Source organism: Mauremys reevesii, linkage group 1 (assembly GCF_016161935.1).
Source record: "Mauremys reevesii isolate NIE-2019 linkage group 1, ASM1616193v1, whole genome shotgun sequence".
In the NCBI taxonomy this organism is placed as follows: Eukaryota; Metazoa; Chordata; order Testudines; family Geoemydidae; genus Mauremys; species Mauremys reevesii.
In genome coordinates this window covers 22603694-22620249 of record NC_052623.1, presented here as the reverse complement: position 1 = coordinate 22620249, position 16556 = coordinate 22603694, and the positions used below count along the sequence as shown (strand labels likewise).

General features: G+C 41.7%; 1 protein-coding gene across 6 annotated transcripts in view; it reads left to right on the top strand.

The window, feature by feature from the left end:
• Nucleotides 1-16556, top strand: part of TENM4 (teneurin transmembrane protein 4) — a 766066-nt gene that overhangs the window by 150462 nt on the left and 599048 nt on the right. For 2 of the 6 annotated variants that reach the window (XM_039490303.1, XM_039490246.1), the window contains exon 1: nt 13414-13541. The exons of 2 other annotated variants lie outside the window; for them this stretch is intronic. The gene's annotated coding sequence lies outside the window, so the exon portion shown is untranslated. Of the gene's footprint in view, nt 1-13413; nt 13542-13726; nt 13808-16556 lie in introns of those variants that run through there. 2 more of the 6 variants (XM_039490265.1, XM_039490275.1) reach the window with 2 other exon arrangements.

Here is a 16556-nt window from a genome sequence, read left to right as displayed (position 1 = left end):
AAGCAGCAAAGAATCCTGTGGCACCTTATAGACTAACAGACGTTTTGCAGCATGAGCTTTCGTGGGTTTAGTTAAGACCAAAGCAGATTGTGAAGAACTTCAAAAAGATCTCACAAAACTAAGTGATTGGGCAACAAAATGGCAAATGAAATTTAATGTGGATAAATGTAAAGTAATGCACATTGGAAAAAATAACCCCAACTATACATACAACATGATGGGGGCTAATTTAGCTACAACGAGTCAGGAAAAAGATCTTGGAGTTATCGTGGATAGTTCTCTGAAGATGTCCACGCAGTGTGCAGAGGCGGTCAAAAAAGCAAACAGGATGTTAGGAATCATTAAAATGGGGATAGAGAATAAGACTGAGAATATATTATTGCCCTTATATAAATCCATGGTACGCCCACATCTCGAATACTGTGTACAGATGTGGCGGTCTCACCTCAAAAAAGATATTCTAGCACTAGAAAAGGTTCAGAAAAGAGCAACTAAAATGATTAGGGGTTTAGAGAGGGTCCCATATGAGGAAAGATTAAAGAGGCTTGGAAAAGTCTTCAGTTTGGAAAAGAGGAGACTAAGGGGGGACATGATAGAGGTATATAAAATCATGAGTGATGTTGAGAAAGTGGATAAGGAAAAGTTATTTACTTATTCCCATAATACAAGAACTAGGGGTCACCAAATGAAATTAATAGGCAGCAGGTTTAAAACAAATAAAAGGAAGTTCTTCTTCACGCAGTGCACAGTCAACTTGTGGAATTCCTTACCTGAGGAGGTTGTGAAGGCTAGGACTATAACAATGTTTAAAAGGGGACTGGATAAATTCATGGTGGCTAAGTCCATAAATGGCTATTAGCCAGGATGGGTAAGAATGGTGTCCCTAGCCTCTGTTCGTCAGAGGATGGAGATGGATGGCAGGAGAGAGATCACTTGATCATTGCCTGTTAGGTTCACTACCTCAGGGGCACCTGGCATTGGCCACTGTCGGTAGACAGATACTGGGCTAGATGGACCTTTGGTCTGACCCGGTACGGCCTTTCTTATGTTCTTATGGGTGAATACCCACGTCTTCGGATGCAAGAAGTGGGTATTGCATCCGAAGAAGTGGGTATTCACCCACGAAAGCTCATGCTGCAAAACGTCTGTTAGTCTATAAGGTGCCACAGGATTCTTTGCTGCGTTTACAGATCCAGACTAACACGGCTACCCCTCTGATGGTGAAACAGGATGACCTGCCTCGGAATCCTAGGTTGGCTGGGAAGGCCGGCATGCTTTTTACTCTTCTGCCTGGTCTTGGGATTCTCACTAGGAAAAGTCCAATGGAAATAAAACATCCAAGGCAACGAGGAAGGAAGTTAGGGAAAGCAGATCTTTCTGTTCCGTACAAGAAACACACACACACACACACACACACACACACACACACACACACACACACACACACACACACACACACACACACACACACACACACACACAATATGCAGGTGAATTGACCGTATTCAGCTGAAGACTCACTAGTTTCCATGGCAGTTAGTGATGTAAAGTGCTCTTCATAATTAAGAAAGTCTCAAGTTCAGCAAAAGAAGCAGCAGAAAAGTAAGGAAAATATTATTACAGCGCTTGCTGAGAAGTTCTTGGAAAAAGTCTTTCTGCAGCTCCTTTCATGGGCACTTGTAATGAAAATGCTGCTAAAAGGCCAGTAGGGATAAAACTGATAGCCATCTGTCTGTCTGTCCAGTCTATCTAGTGTATCTATCTGCTGTACTGTGCTCTTGTGTAGCATCTTTTGTCTGAAGGTTTCCAAACACTTTACACACATATAATTAATTAAGCCTCACAAAATCACTCTTGGGTAACAAAATAATGTGTTAATTAAACAGCTGCATCTATCTTAATCTTTACTACTTGAATAGCTTTTCATCTTAAAAGATCTTCAAATGTTTTTCAGGCTGTGGGCCCAATTTTGAAAATAGGCATTTTTAATCAGGTGCCCAAATCCTGCGTTTGGCTGCTCCAATGAACACTGACTCACTCCAGCAACTTTTCATTAATAATAAAATTTTAATCATCATGTTGCACTTACCATACCTGGAGCACCTTTCATGGATGGATCTCAGAGCTTCGCAGAAATATGGAAGTAGTATTAGCTCCAGCTTCAGAGAGACGAGTCTGATTGCTATCCCCAAGAATTATTATTCCCTATTAGCCAGGGAAAATTTGACTACAAAAGTTTAAGTGAAGTGCCCAAAGTCACACACAGTTGTCATCACCACGATAGAGAATATAATCTATGGATGAACTCCTGGTTCCACTGAAGCCAATGAGCGATTTGCCATTGACTTCACTTAAACTAGGATTTTACCCTAGGTCTTCGGACTCAGTCCTCTGCTCTAACCACTAGACCAGGGGTTCTCAACCTTTTTCTTTCTGAGGCCCCTCCAAACATGCTATAAAAACTCCACGGCCCACCTCTGTCACAATAACTGGTTTTCTGCATATAAAGGCCAGGGCCGGTGTTAAGAGGTAGCAAGCAGGGCAATTGCCCAGGGCCCCACGCCACAGGGGGCCCAATGAAGGTAAGTGGCTCAGGCTTCTGCTTAAGCCCCAGGTGGCAAGCTCAGGGCCCCAGACTTCAGCAGTGGGACTTTGGCTTTCTGCCCTGGGCCCCAGCAAGTCTAACACTGGTCCTGATTGGTGGACCCCCTGAAACCTGCTCGTGTCCCCTCAGGGGGCTCCAGACCCCTGGTTGAAAACCTCTGCTCTAGACCATACTGGCTGCCACATTTGGAGCCTGATCCAAGATCCACTGGCACCAGAGTGATTGTTTGAGTTTCCCAGAAGGCACCATCCTCCTCCCTCCGCACACATCCCTCCTGTTTCATCAGTTCACTTCTTGAGATGATGTTACTGGGGAGGCCTAGCTGCCTGTAAAGACCCATCCTGACCCTTTTGTTTTAAAAAAAAAAAAAGGTGATGGATGACAAGTCTGTTCCCAATCTCTCTCTGACCGCATTAAGTCCCCCCCTCCACTTTCTGTCTTTTTCCTCCTAATAATGGCCTCCATAATGTCCCCTCACAAGTCCTTGTGCCAGAATTCTTTCTCTCTTCCCTACTTTGAGACCCCTAGTAATTTGTTTAGGGGAATTATTTTCTGCGTGACTAACACTTCCTGCTTGCAGCTGGCACTAGAAGTGCCAATTTTCCTCAAAACAACTATTCCTGTGGTCTGTTGAGCCAGGATTGAGGCAGGAAGTAACAGGAACTTCATGGGAAGAGTGGCTTCTTTCAACAGGAGTCCTGCCTAATGCTGTGGACTCAAAAGGCTTGGCTGATTGGGATAAGCTTCTGAACCTACTGGCTCGTAAACAACTCAACACTTAGGAGATTTGCCCAGCACAAGGTGACCAGGATGGGGGAAGATGTTGTTTGTAGCTTGCTTTATTTTGCTCCTCACCTCACATTTATCCCAGTGAAGCTCTATTGACTTCAGTAGAGTCAATCTCCAACTTTATACTGGTATGAGAGGAGAAGCAGGCTGTCATTTGTAACAGTCCCATTTAGGATCCTCTGTTCTTTGGCTGTCAGTCCCAAGAGCAGAGAATCAAGGTCATTCTTGGGTTTGTGTTTCTAATAGGAGTCCTTTTGCTGCACAGTGGAAGTCAGGAGGAAGGAACGCAGGAAGGGAGTATAGTCCAGTGTGTAGGTGTGACGGTTGACAGGGTACCCAGGACTGTGAGTCACCTTCTTTCTCCCTGCCCCTAGCGAGAGGTAGCCTTGCCTGCAGTGACTGGGAGTTAGCTCCTGAACACCATCAGCCTGTTAGCCACTCAAGCACTCTCCTCTGGGCTCTGCCAGCCCCGTCTTCACCTTGCGGGTTAACATTAGCTACCCCTGAGTCCCTTTGAAGCATTCCCCTGTGATATCCAGCCCCTGACACTGGCAGCTCAGAGAAATCCCCGATCCTCTGCCCCCAAAGGAAAATGTACCTCAGTGTATCAGTTTCACCTTGAAGCACCACTCCTGTAATCCACACAGCGCTCGTGAGTACCTATACTGAAACAAAAGTAGCTTATTTAAGAATGAACAGAGATTCAACTGCAAACAAGAGAGAATGGTGGAAGGAAATGGTTTCAATACAAAACGCAATGATAGAATGTGAAGTAGAGCCTACACTCATTAATAGTTACGTTTCCTGTGTAATAAAGTAGATTCTCCCCTATCCCCCGCAAAGTTCAATCTGGTGCAGAGCTGGCTGGCTTCCCAAGAACGAGGATCTGAAGAAACTTCCATAAAAATACCCCATCTGCACAAGATGTCTCCTCAGTGAATGGATCCAGAGTGCCTCTCCCTGCTCTGTATTATGCTGAAACAGTCTTTTGTCTTTATTCATAGACAGCGCGATCCCCTGTCTGGTGTAATGTTCCTTTTTTTTATCGCCAAGTGGTTTTGATGGTTTGCAGTTGTTTGTGATTGTTTTTCATTGATAGTCTTGGGATGGAGTAAGGCTAGACAATTGAGTCTTGCATTACATCACCAACTAACTGGATAGAATGGGCCATCTCTGAGAAATATTATCCTCTGGTGACTAACTTTTACTTCAAGACCATAAAGAATATGTTCAGTATAGTTACATTATTCCTTAAATAGTATGTGTGCGTTAATCTCACAATGACTGAATCTTGATAAGTTACAAGCTTTCTGTAGATTCCAGCCCTTATGGATAAATACTGTGCGAGACGTGTTTGGTGTAGTGAGTTTGTCAGGCCTGAGATGAGAGTTGTTTGCGAAGAACCCTTTGCAGAGAGGCCTCTGTCACATAGGGCACTTGCCTGGGATGTGGAGAATCTGGATTTGCTTCCTTGCTCTGCCATACGCTTCCTTTGCGACATTGGATAAGTCACTTTATCATTCAGTGCCTCAGTTTCCTATGTGCAGGATGGCAGTAATAACACTTTCCTTCCTCACAGGGGTGGTGGTGTTATATTATGAAGCTTGCAGATAATATAATGGGGCCATACAAAAAGCTAAGATCAATAGAAACAAATCACAGTTCCCTGACAATATTTCATGAGACACTTTGATTTTTGTTTTTTGCCCAGTAATTGAATCCAGTTTGGTTTAGATTTTTCTCCCCTCCCGCATAGCAAAGAACAGCGAACCCTTGAAATAAGAACACCACCCTTTTTTAAAATGCCACAGGGAGAGGGACAATGGAAACAAATGCTAGATTTCTAGTCATTGGCTTTGTATTTCAGATTCCTCAAACCTTTTTTGAAGGCTTCTGTGCAGTGTCTTTCAGCAGATATTTCTGCTGTGCGGTTCTAAATAATTTTACGAGCTGTTTCTGCTTACACACACTCCATTCTACCAAGCGAGCGGTAACACTGAAATCAAGAGCCAGGCTTCTCAACCTCAGAACAATGGGACTGCTACTTCTCTGCAGTACCACAATTTGACCTGGGAGTCCTCTGGAGCAGAGGCTACAAAAGATTAACATTTCAGTCTGCTTAGCCCACCAATGCGCTCTTGCCTTATCTTATAAGCTCTGCCGGAGGAATGAATTACCCTAGTTCATTAAGACTGGTTTTGAACTGTGGTGAGAGGTCACCCCCATAAGTCTCCTCCAGTCTATTTTGCGAAGAGTGGGTATTGCAATAAAAGCCTGCTGGGAGGTTGAAGCTCAAGGATTTTGTTTTCTTTATTCTTCAAGGTGGGCAGAATAGAGGGTGGGGAAACCCTGATCAGGACATTTCCTAACACTGAATAGTAGACTATAGAAAATTCCTTTTTGTTCTTTTTTTAACCCATGAATGAGTGACCTCTTGATCTTCCTGACCCCTTTATTTTTGCCATGAAAGAAGCAAAACTAGCTGTGCTCATGCAAAATCTTCTTTCTTTTCAGGTTTCTCATGATTAAATTCCCCGCTGTGGTTTTTGTTGAAGTGCTCTGAATCTGCCTCTTGGAATTGGGCAGATGTTTGACTCTTTGAAGCAGCATTTTCTTTATCATTATTATTATTTAGCACTGGGGCTGCAATCAAGGGATGTTCATCCACATCAAGAATAGAAAAGTAAAAGTGTTTGTATAGCACCATTCATGTCTAACCACCTAAAAGTGCTTTGCAAGGGGTACATTTGGATACAGTAATTAAGAATGTACATCAAAACATCGTCCGATGCACATAATGCTGCGCATAATAAAACAAAGGCTGTATCAGTGTTGAGTAGATTATGGAAATATGCTAATTACAGCTTTAAACCTCTCCATACATCACCAAGTCAAAATAAGGCAATGGAGGATGAGGCTGAAGGCAGATGGCATATGGTGATCTGTTTTAGTGGCTTATTTAAAAGTGAGTGGAAAGCAGGCACAGAGAGGAACACATGGAAATAAAGTTGAAGAAAATAGATGTACTTTAAAGATTAAAGGTCAGATGCTCAGCTGGTGTAAATTGCCATAGTTCTATTCACTTCATGGGAGCTATTTGAATTTACACCAGCTGAAGACCTGGTCCTTAAAGAAAGGAACAAAAACTTGGATGATGCTTGGTACATGTTCTGGAGCTATATGGCTAATATGAATGAGCCAAATCCTTGCTCAGAATTTACACACACGGCTATTAGAATTATTTATACTGCAGTAGCGTCGTTCAGGATCAAGGAAGCATTTAGATATGTGCCATGCAAATATTGAGAGGTTTGTTTTGGAGGAATAGACAGACTTCAGAATTTCACCACATGTCAGTAATGTAAGCACAAATGTAGTATAGTTTGTACGCACTGTAGTTTCCGCATGTTTTCAGGCAGAGGGTTGACTGAGTGATCTACACTCCTGGTTTGAAATACTGTAGCTAGTTTCTCTCTAACCATATGTTCAAATCCCATCAAAGTTAAGGTAGCATTTCCATATTTCTCAGATATGTAAACTGAGTCCCGTATGGAATCTCCTGTGTACTCCACCCAAGACATGGGTGTATTTCAGTGGAGCTATATATAAACAGTAGTGGAGATAAGGCATTATGTTTGCTGTGTTGTTGTAGCCATGCTGGTCCCAGGATATTAGAGAGGCAAGGTGGGTGAGGTAATATTTTGTATTGGCAAACCAGAGGTTAAAAGATATTACCTCACCCACCTTGTCTCTCTAATAAGTTGTTACCCAATTTACTTTTTATTACATAAACGCAAATGTATGCTAAATAAATTAGGAAGAAATAATATACAGCGTATTGTATACATATATGCACTGACATATTAACCTTGCACTAAAGACCACCACCACCTTCAGTGCGAGACCTTCTGTTTTAATCAACCACTTTAAAATGTCTCCAAGGTTTCCAGCACAATTTTGTTCGACCTTTAGTTAAAAACCAATTTCCACCAAGTCACTTTTTTTTTCTGATCCTTAAGGAAGGGTGCTTGCAGCCGCTTTCATACAGTGTGTGTAGTCCAAATTTTTAAACAGGAGAAGGAAGTATATCTAATGTTGATATACTCTGGCCCCAGACCTCCAATGACTTGAGCTTAACTTTATGCACTGTGGGATCTTGCTGGAGAACAGAAGGTCAACTCCTGCTCACCTTAGACATGCAAATATTGCCATTAAACCCAGTAAGACTGTTGGTATGGGTGAGTGGAGCAGGATTTGCCCTGCAGCCTTGCTCCTCTCTATGCTTTTGAATAAGGATGCTCTCGTTTTCCTTTATCAGACTCTGATCTGGAGGGAGAGGGAGATGGTTAGAATGCACCAGCCTTTTCTGGGAGTGACTGCATTGAAGTAAATTATTGCCCTAACAGTGAATTATCATTTTTGCAATATCTTAAAAACCAACAGCTGTGAAATTGACTTCTAACCAATTCTAATTGAGATGAGCCAAAACTTAAAATATCAGAAATAAAAATGTTGGATACCCATTCCTCCAGTTGATATATGATATATATGAACTTCTTGTGGCATTTACTGTATGTCTGTTTCTTTCAGATACTATACACACAGAGCATGTTATGAGGTGTTGCTTCATACAGAATCCCAGGATTTATGCTGAAGTTTAGAAACCAATTGACCAACTTTGAAAGAAATAATGTCAATGTGTCCAGCTCCCCTATAATTCTGTATGTTTATCAGTAACCTGGAAGAAAACTAAAACCATCACTGTAAAGTTTGTATATGACACCAAAATTGGGGAGTGGTAAATAATAAAGATGACAGGTTGCTGATTCAGAGCAGTCGAGATCATTTGGTAAACCGTGTGCAAACAAACAAGATAAGTATTAAATGTAAATGTATACTGTTAGGAATAAGGAATGTAGGCCATATTTATTGGATGGGGGATTCTATCCTGGGAAGCAGTGATTCTGAAAAACTTTTGGGGGTTGTGGTGAATAATCAGCTGATTATGAGCTCCCAATGTAGTGTTGTGGGATGCATAAACAGGGAAATCTCAAGAAGGAGTAGAGAGGTGATTTTACTTCTGCACTTGGTACTGGTGCTACTGCTGCTGGAATATGGTGTCCTGTTCTGGTGCCCACAATTCAAGCAGGATGTTGGTAAATTGGAGAGGGTTGAGCGAAATGCCACGAGAATAATTAAAGGATTAGTAAACAGACTCAGAGAGCTCAATCTATTTAGCTTAATGAACAGAAGGTTAAGGAGTGACTTGATTACAGGCTATAAGTATCTACGTGAGAAACAAATATTTAATAATGGTCTCTCCAATCTAGCAGAGAAAGGTAAAACATGATTCAGTGGCTGGAAATAGAAGCCAGGCAAATTCAGACTGGGAATAGGCATAAATTTTTAACAGTGAGTATAATAACCATTGGAACAATTTACCAAGGGTTGTGGTGGATTCTCCATCACTGACAATTTTTAAATTAAGATCGGATTTTTTTTCTACAAGATCTGCTTTAGGAATTGTTTTGGGAAAGCTCTATGACCTGTTATACAGGAGGTCAGACTAGATAATCAGTGGTCTCTTCTAGCTTTGGTATCGATGAATTTGTTTATTTGGATTTGACATAAGCATAAAAAAGCAACCTCTCAAGCGGTAGGAACCTTTTCTATAAGATAAGATCAGCATCTTCTTCTGATCCCCAAATGGGAAAGTAACCAACCAGAAGCAAAATTAGTCCCTGCAAAATATCCCACCTCCCGTCCTGATCATACCCCTTCCTTCCAAACAGGATGGTTAATATTTGGGACTTGCAGATTTAGGACCCTGAAAATCTACAAATTTGGAATATATCAGACTCAGATGGCAAGTAAATTCTAAAGCCGAGGACCCCTCACAGAGGGTCACCCTGCTGGTAGCTTTCACTAAATCCTGGTTGCTCCATTGAGAGCATCTCTGCAGCTTTGGGGAGAAACCAAGACCTTAAACACCACTAGAAAACCAACAGGCAACCAATGCAGATCATAGGGCATTAGAGTCACATGCTTCCAGAAGAATACCTTGCTGAATAAACGATTTGCCCCATTCTGAACCAGCTTTCATTTTTAGGTTATTTTAAGGTCGAGCCTCTTATTGCCTCAGGTCTTTCCAGTCATACATCCTGTCTCTAACAAAAAGCCAGTACCACATTCTTCATAGGAACATGTAGAACATCTACCATGGACAATTATGGAGTTACCTACATAGAGGTGAAGTTCTTTTCAACCCCGGGCAATTAGTGGCTGGCTTATGTTCAAAGTGCTTGAGAGCAAATATCTCATAAATGTTTATTCTGGTTAACAATTCTCAATACAAATGTCTAATCCTCTTTTGAATCCTGCTAATCTTGTTACATTGTAAGTTTTTTTTTTGAGGGGGGTAGGTACCACATCTTAGCATAGGTGCTGGAACAGGGATGCTGGGGTGCTCCTGCACCCCCTGGCTTGAAGTAGTAATAACAACCCAAGTACATGGTTTCTGCCTTCAGAACCCCCACTATAAAAACTGTTCCATCACCATTGCATCTTAGTACAGTGCCTTTGCCAATTTGGGCCTTCGGGTGCTACCATATTATAAATATTAAATAGTGATTATAACTAAGTTTTTGGCTCCAGGAATATCTTGTGGCAATGAGTTCTTCTCGTTAATTATATGTGGTGTAATTTTTTTAAATGGATTTTATTATATTCGTTTTAAATTTGTTGTCTCTGAAAATTAGGCTGGATATTCCTTGATGAGGCTTTCTTTAAAAGTTTCGCTTTCTTTTTTTTTTTTTTTTAGAATACAAAAATACCTTTTATCATGGCATTTCAGCACTTCCACCAGAAATTGCAGAGAGATGGCTCTGGATTATGGAGTGGAGCATATGCTTATAAAATCTGCAGATGACACTAAACTGGGAGGGGTTGCAAGCACTTTAGAGGATTAGAATTAAAAATGACCATGACAAATTGGAGAAATGATTTGAAATCAACAAGAGGAAATTCAATAAAGATCAGTGCAAAGTACTTCATTTAGGAAGCAAATAATCAAATGCATATCTACAAAATGGGGAATAACTGGCTAGGTGGTAGTACTATTGAAAAGGCTCTGAGTGTTTGAGTGGATCACAAATTGAATATGAGTCAATAATGTGATGCAGTTGTGAAAAGGTTAATATCCTTCTGGCGTGTATTAACAGGAGTGTTGTATGTAAAACACGGGAGTTAAGTGTCACTCTTCTCAGCACTGCTGAGGCCTCAAGCGGTGTACTGCATCCAAGTATGGGTGCTACATTTGAGGAAAGCTGTGGACAAACTGGAGAGAGTCGAGCAGAGAGCAACAAAAAAGGATAAAAATCTTAGAAAACCTAACCTATGAAGAAAGGTTAAGAAATCTGGACATGTTTAGTCTTGAGAAAAGAAGACTAAGCGGAGGGGGGACCTGATAAGTCTTCACATCTGTTAAGGGCTGTTAGAAAGAGGATGGGGTCAATTGTTCTCCAAGTCCACTGAAGGTAGGGCAAGAAGTAATTCGCTTAATCTGCAGCAAGGGAGATTTAGGTTAGATATTAAGAAAAAAACATTCTAACTATAAGGGTAGTTAAGCTCTGGAATAGGCTTCCAAGGGAGGTTGTGGAATCCCCATCATTGGAGGTTTTTAAGAAAAGGTTTGACAAGCACCTGTCAGGGTTGGTCTAGGCGTACTTGGTTCTGCCTCAGTGCAGGGGGCTGGACTTGATGACCTCTCTAGGTCCCCTCCAGCCCTACATTTCTATGACTCTATGCCTAGATTAAATGGGTCAGGAAATAAACTGAACTGAACTTTTGGGGAATGTTCCCCAGAGATGTCAGTTTTGGGATAGATGTCAGGGTCTGTCCTTCTCTTATCTAAATCCATTGGCTCATCCTTGGGATTAAAGCAACCCCCACAGGGCATCCAGATAGCTGCAGCTACTATCTATGAGACATTCTCTGTTTTGGTTTCATTACCAGGAGAATGAGTGGACTGTAATAGGACACAGATGGCAATTCACAAATTACTGGCAATGTATTAATCTGTGGGGGCTAATATCATAACATAATTACTACAACTCTTTTCCTGGCTTAATTGAAAACTCTCTGTATAAAAGGAAGTTAATGTTTTGGTAATCTAAAGAGACAAAATTGTGGCACCTCTTGGGGATAGTAGAGAGGTAGGTGTTGGATTTGACTGTCTTATGAAATGTGGAAAATTACCTCGATCTAGACTTTCTCTCAAAGGGCCCGTTTCTATACAGCATAGAGATCTTTATCCACTTGGATTTTTTTCCTGTTCCCATTGAAGTCCCTGACAAAGTTCCCATGCTCCTCAAGCCAATATAACTAGTTGCTTGAGGAAAGTTATGTGCATATGTTAATCTTTACGAGATCAGGGTCTAAGTGGTAGGGTTTTTTTAATTGATAATATTAGACTAAATTCTTCCCCTCTCACATCCATGTAACCTTGCTGATGCCGTTGCACGAATGTGTGAGCTGAATGTGCTCCAGAGGGCCAAATTCAACCCTGGTCTAAAATCATTGAAGGGGTGTATTGTTATTAAATATTTAAGTGTCTGGGAAGAAGTAAATCTCTTACATTACAACCCTCTGTGCAGTTAAGGAGGATAGAGGCTTGAGGAAGGAGAACATGGAGCTGGAACTGAGGTCCCATAGTTGGGACCCTCCTTCCAAGTGATGTCATGGTATCCTCTCACATTGAGGGTGCCCCTCTTGGGGAGGGAATGCCAATTACTAGGAAGAGCCAGGTAATAGTGATGGGGGATTTGAGTATTAGAAGTGTAGATAGTTGGGTTTGTGATGACTGAGGGAACTGTATGGTAAATTGCCTGCCGGGTGCGAAGGTATTGGATCTCACAAGACATCTCGACAGATGTATGTACCGGGGGGGGAGGAGCTGGTGGTTGTGGTATATGTAGCTACCAATTCTTGGGGTTTTGCCAAGACATAATATAGATAGATAGATAATTTATACTATTAATATTTATGGTTGTGTCTTTTAAAGTTATTTTATTACTGAAAAAGATTTTTTTATTTTGGTTTTTGGTAGGGTTTTAGTTTTATCTATATTATTTAGTTTTATTTATATTTAAGGTTTAATTTAGAAAAAATGCCAAACTTTGTAAGAGCATTGAGACACCTGAGGGGTTAACTAACAAAGTGAAGACGGCCAGGAAACACTGGCTGATGACTAAGGAATGTCTGTGCTAGCTTTGCAACTTCGGATGAAAAATGAGGATGGAATTTTAGTGGAATTTTTTAAAAGCTAATTTGACACATACATACATTTTACATTAAAAAAATTTTTTTATAATTTTATAATTTTTTATAAATGTTCAGGTTTTTTTGTTATGTTGTAAACAATTCATGGAGGATAAATTATAAATTCATGGAGGATAAATGGCTGTTAGCCAAGGTGGCCAGGAATGCAAGCCTAAAGCTCTTACTACCAGAAGCTGGAACTGGATGATGGGATGAATCACTTGAAATTTTCCCATTCTGGTCATTCCTGCTGAATCATCTGGTACTGGCCATTGTCAGAAACAGAATACTGAGTGAGTGATCTGAGCTAGGATGGAAATTCTTATTTCTAAAAAACAAATTCTGTTGTGGAAGGCAGTTTAGTCAAGTGATTGGAATTCTTGAGTTATTTCCTAGCTCCGTCACTGACTTGCTGGGCACCAACCATTGTCTCTCAACCTATCAGTCTATAAGATGGAGATAGTAAGACCTACCTACCTCAGAAGGGAGGACTTTGTTAGGATTCTTTACTTAGTCAGGAGATTTCAAAAGAGTGAAAGGGATTTAGGAATTCAGATCCCATTGAGATACAAGGAGAGCCGGGACTCTAACTCCCATATTGGTTTGTGTAGTCTCTTGGTTCGATGATGTCGTTTTCAGTCTCTCTCTTCTTGTGGGTTCTAGAATGACTCTGCAGTCTAAAGTGTGACACGCATGCTTGTGAGCAGATCGGGCAAAAAAAGTCATTAGTGAGTATCTTGGCAGCTATACCAGGGGTATGATGCTTTTCCCTGAAGCTAACAGTCGATTATTTCTGCCCTCTTCAAAGGCTTGGAAAGCTCTGAGTATTGTGAGTCACCATGCAGATGTATTTAACGCAGCCTTCTCGAGATCATCCGGTTTTATTGCACCGAAGTGTGTGCTGTTCTTGATGCTGTCCTTGTAGTGCTTTCTGGAGCGGCTTTGATTCCAACGTCCTTGTGCCAATTCTCCATAGAAAATCTTTCTGGGGAGTCGATGTTCAGGCATCCTAATGATGTGTCCAGCCCAGCATAGTTGGGTTTTTATCAGCATGGCCTTGATGCTTGTGGCACTTGACTTTTAGAGAACCTCAAGGTTGGTAATTTTGTCTTGCCAGCGGATCCCCACAATGGCGCGCAGAGACCACATATGAAAGGCCTCTACCTGTTTGATAAGCCATTTGTATCCCATATATCCCTTTGAAAATGCCAGACTTGAGTTTATAAAGCACAACCGACACGTTGGGATCATCATGTGATTTCAGATGGCTGTTGTTGGTCCTGTTTGTTGTTGTTCTTACTGTCCCATAGGTATAATCTCTGTTTTTGAATCCTTGTAATTACTAATAAAAGGCCACTGGCCTTGAGATTTTACACAAGTAAAGAATTTCACTGAGCACAATACTCGATAGCTAACAATATTCAAGGACAGCACATGCTTTTATGAAGGCAAAAAAAAATTCCATTCATTTCCCTTTGTTATACTGTTTTAGTGTAGATCATACTGTCAGTTATGGACATCACATCCTTTTACCTGAGTCTTTGTCTGATTCGAGGTGAGGAAAGATCAAGAGCTAGGAGTGGGTTTGTTTGGTTGTTTCGTGGTGGTGTTTTGTTTCTTTGTTTTTAATGGAGCTCTCTCTGGAAAAAACAGCACAGAATAGCCTTTGATATAGAAAAGGGTGCATTTAGACTGCTTCATCCTGAATTTTATTGATTGTTCTGGGTATTTGATGCAGATTTCTGAGAGGCACTTGTATTTCCATACTCTGCTCCTTGAATTTCATTGGGCTTGGTTACTGATTAATGTCTATCTATCTAATCTATTTTAATGCATAACTTATATATGCATATAAAATAATAAGTGGGAAGAATTTCATCAACATATGGTAAGTTGGAAGGTGACCATGAAGGAGAAAAGGCTTCATAGGTGGATAGAGGATATAGCAGTGGAAAAATCATTTGTATATTTCAATATAGAAAAATTACCTGTATTTTGATTGTAGTGCATCAGGCCAATAGATGTTGTTGAACTTACCTGTAGTATCATTCTTGGCATCTGCATACCACTATGAATGGTGAATTAGCTATAAATATATTCTATTAATGTACTATAGTGTGTGTACGCGCACACACACACACACACACACACACACACACACACACACACACACACACACACACACACACACACACACACACACCAACAATCTGGGGATTAGCATACCAGAGAAGACAAATGAACATCTCACCTACTTTCCTGTCTCTGATAGTGACCAAGCCTAGATGCTTCAGAGGAAAATATTGTGTGCATACTATGTACCATTGCGCAGAATTTCATCCTGACCACATCTGGTGATCACCTTATGATCCATGACCCTTATCCTTCGTAGAATTACTTGGTTTAGCAACAGGTGCTGTTCATAAATGTCTGTCCCTTTAATTAGAAAAAGTTCTAAGCTGCTTTCCACAATATCTCCCCTGGCATTTATTATTAAATGCAGAATAGAAGGTTTTACTCTACAAATAACTGCATTCCCAGTGGATTTTATTTCCTGCCTATCTTCCTTTTGGGCTATGCACTTTTGCATGTTCTGCAATAATTACCAGGGACAGCTGCTTGTTGTAGGTGCCAATATTTGAATGTTTTTTTGAAGGGACAGTTTATCAGTCCAGCCAGGGAGAACTGGGGGCTGCTCGGTTCTCATCTCCCTAACTTATCTGAAAACTGCCCTTCCTTTCTTACCCCCAGCTCTCCCATCTTAACAAACTGCAAAATGACCTCTTTTACTTCGTGCTCCAATTTAGAACACCTGAGATGCAGCTGGTGGGGAAAGGTGTTTGAGTGGCAGGTCAGAGGTTGCCAGTAGGGTGCAGGAGGAGTAGCTGATCATGGCGTCCCAGGTACCCCAATATTGTTGTTCTGCATGGCACTTTCCCTACAGCCCTGCCCATTTTGTTGATTTCACTGGGTTCTTTGGTGTTTTGGTTTTTTTTAATGCTCTATGATTTTTAACATGATCACAATAGCAGGGAGGGAAAGATTCTAAACCACACTTAACAGTTGTGTCTTGCATCAGCCGTTTTCCTTGTCTGCTTTTATGCACCGCCAGCAGCCAGCACCTTGCTGTCTATAGTTCCCAGAATCATAGATATTTAGGACAGGAAGGGACCTCAGTAGGTCATCTAGTCCAGTCCCCTTCTCTTAGACAGGACTAAGTGTTCTCTAGACCAGTGGTTCTCAACCTTTTTGAGCTCAGGACCCATTTGTAAATGTTTATGGCCTGCCATAATGCAGTAAATACTCGGGATGGAGGCCCTGGGGTGGTTCCCGTTGGATCCTGCACCCTGAGGGGATAGGGGAGGTTGGTTTCTGCCCAGCACTCACCCCACACAGGTGGCTCCTGCAGCTCTAGTGCTGTGGGGATGGCTCTTCGCTCTTCGCGTCGCAACCTGTGCCCCAGAGTTTGAAAATCGCCACCTCCTGCCAGGAGGTGGCGGATTAGGAGCTGGTAGGAGCCATCTGGCCCTCTCAGGCCCCTGGGTCTCTGTGCTGTGGGAGCCTGGGCACTGGCTGGCTGCCCGGCAGCCCTCCCTGCCCTGCTCCCCAAGCTGAGCCATCTCTGCACAGCTGGCCGCTCCCCAGGCAGGGCTGGCGGCACAGCTCTGAGTCTGTGTCACTGACATGCTCTTGCCTCTCCCCCGAAGGAGCCCAGCGCCTAGTTACAGACTAGCTAAAAACATATGCATTGACAGGTGATCAATATAGCAAGTCCAAGAACAGTAAAACCCTTCACAAGAGCCTCACTGGACTCTAACCCCATCCCATTACAATACAACATGAT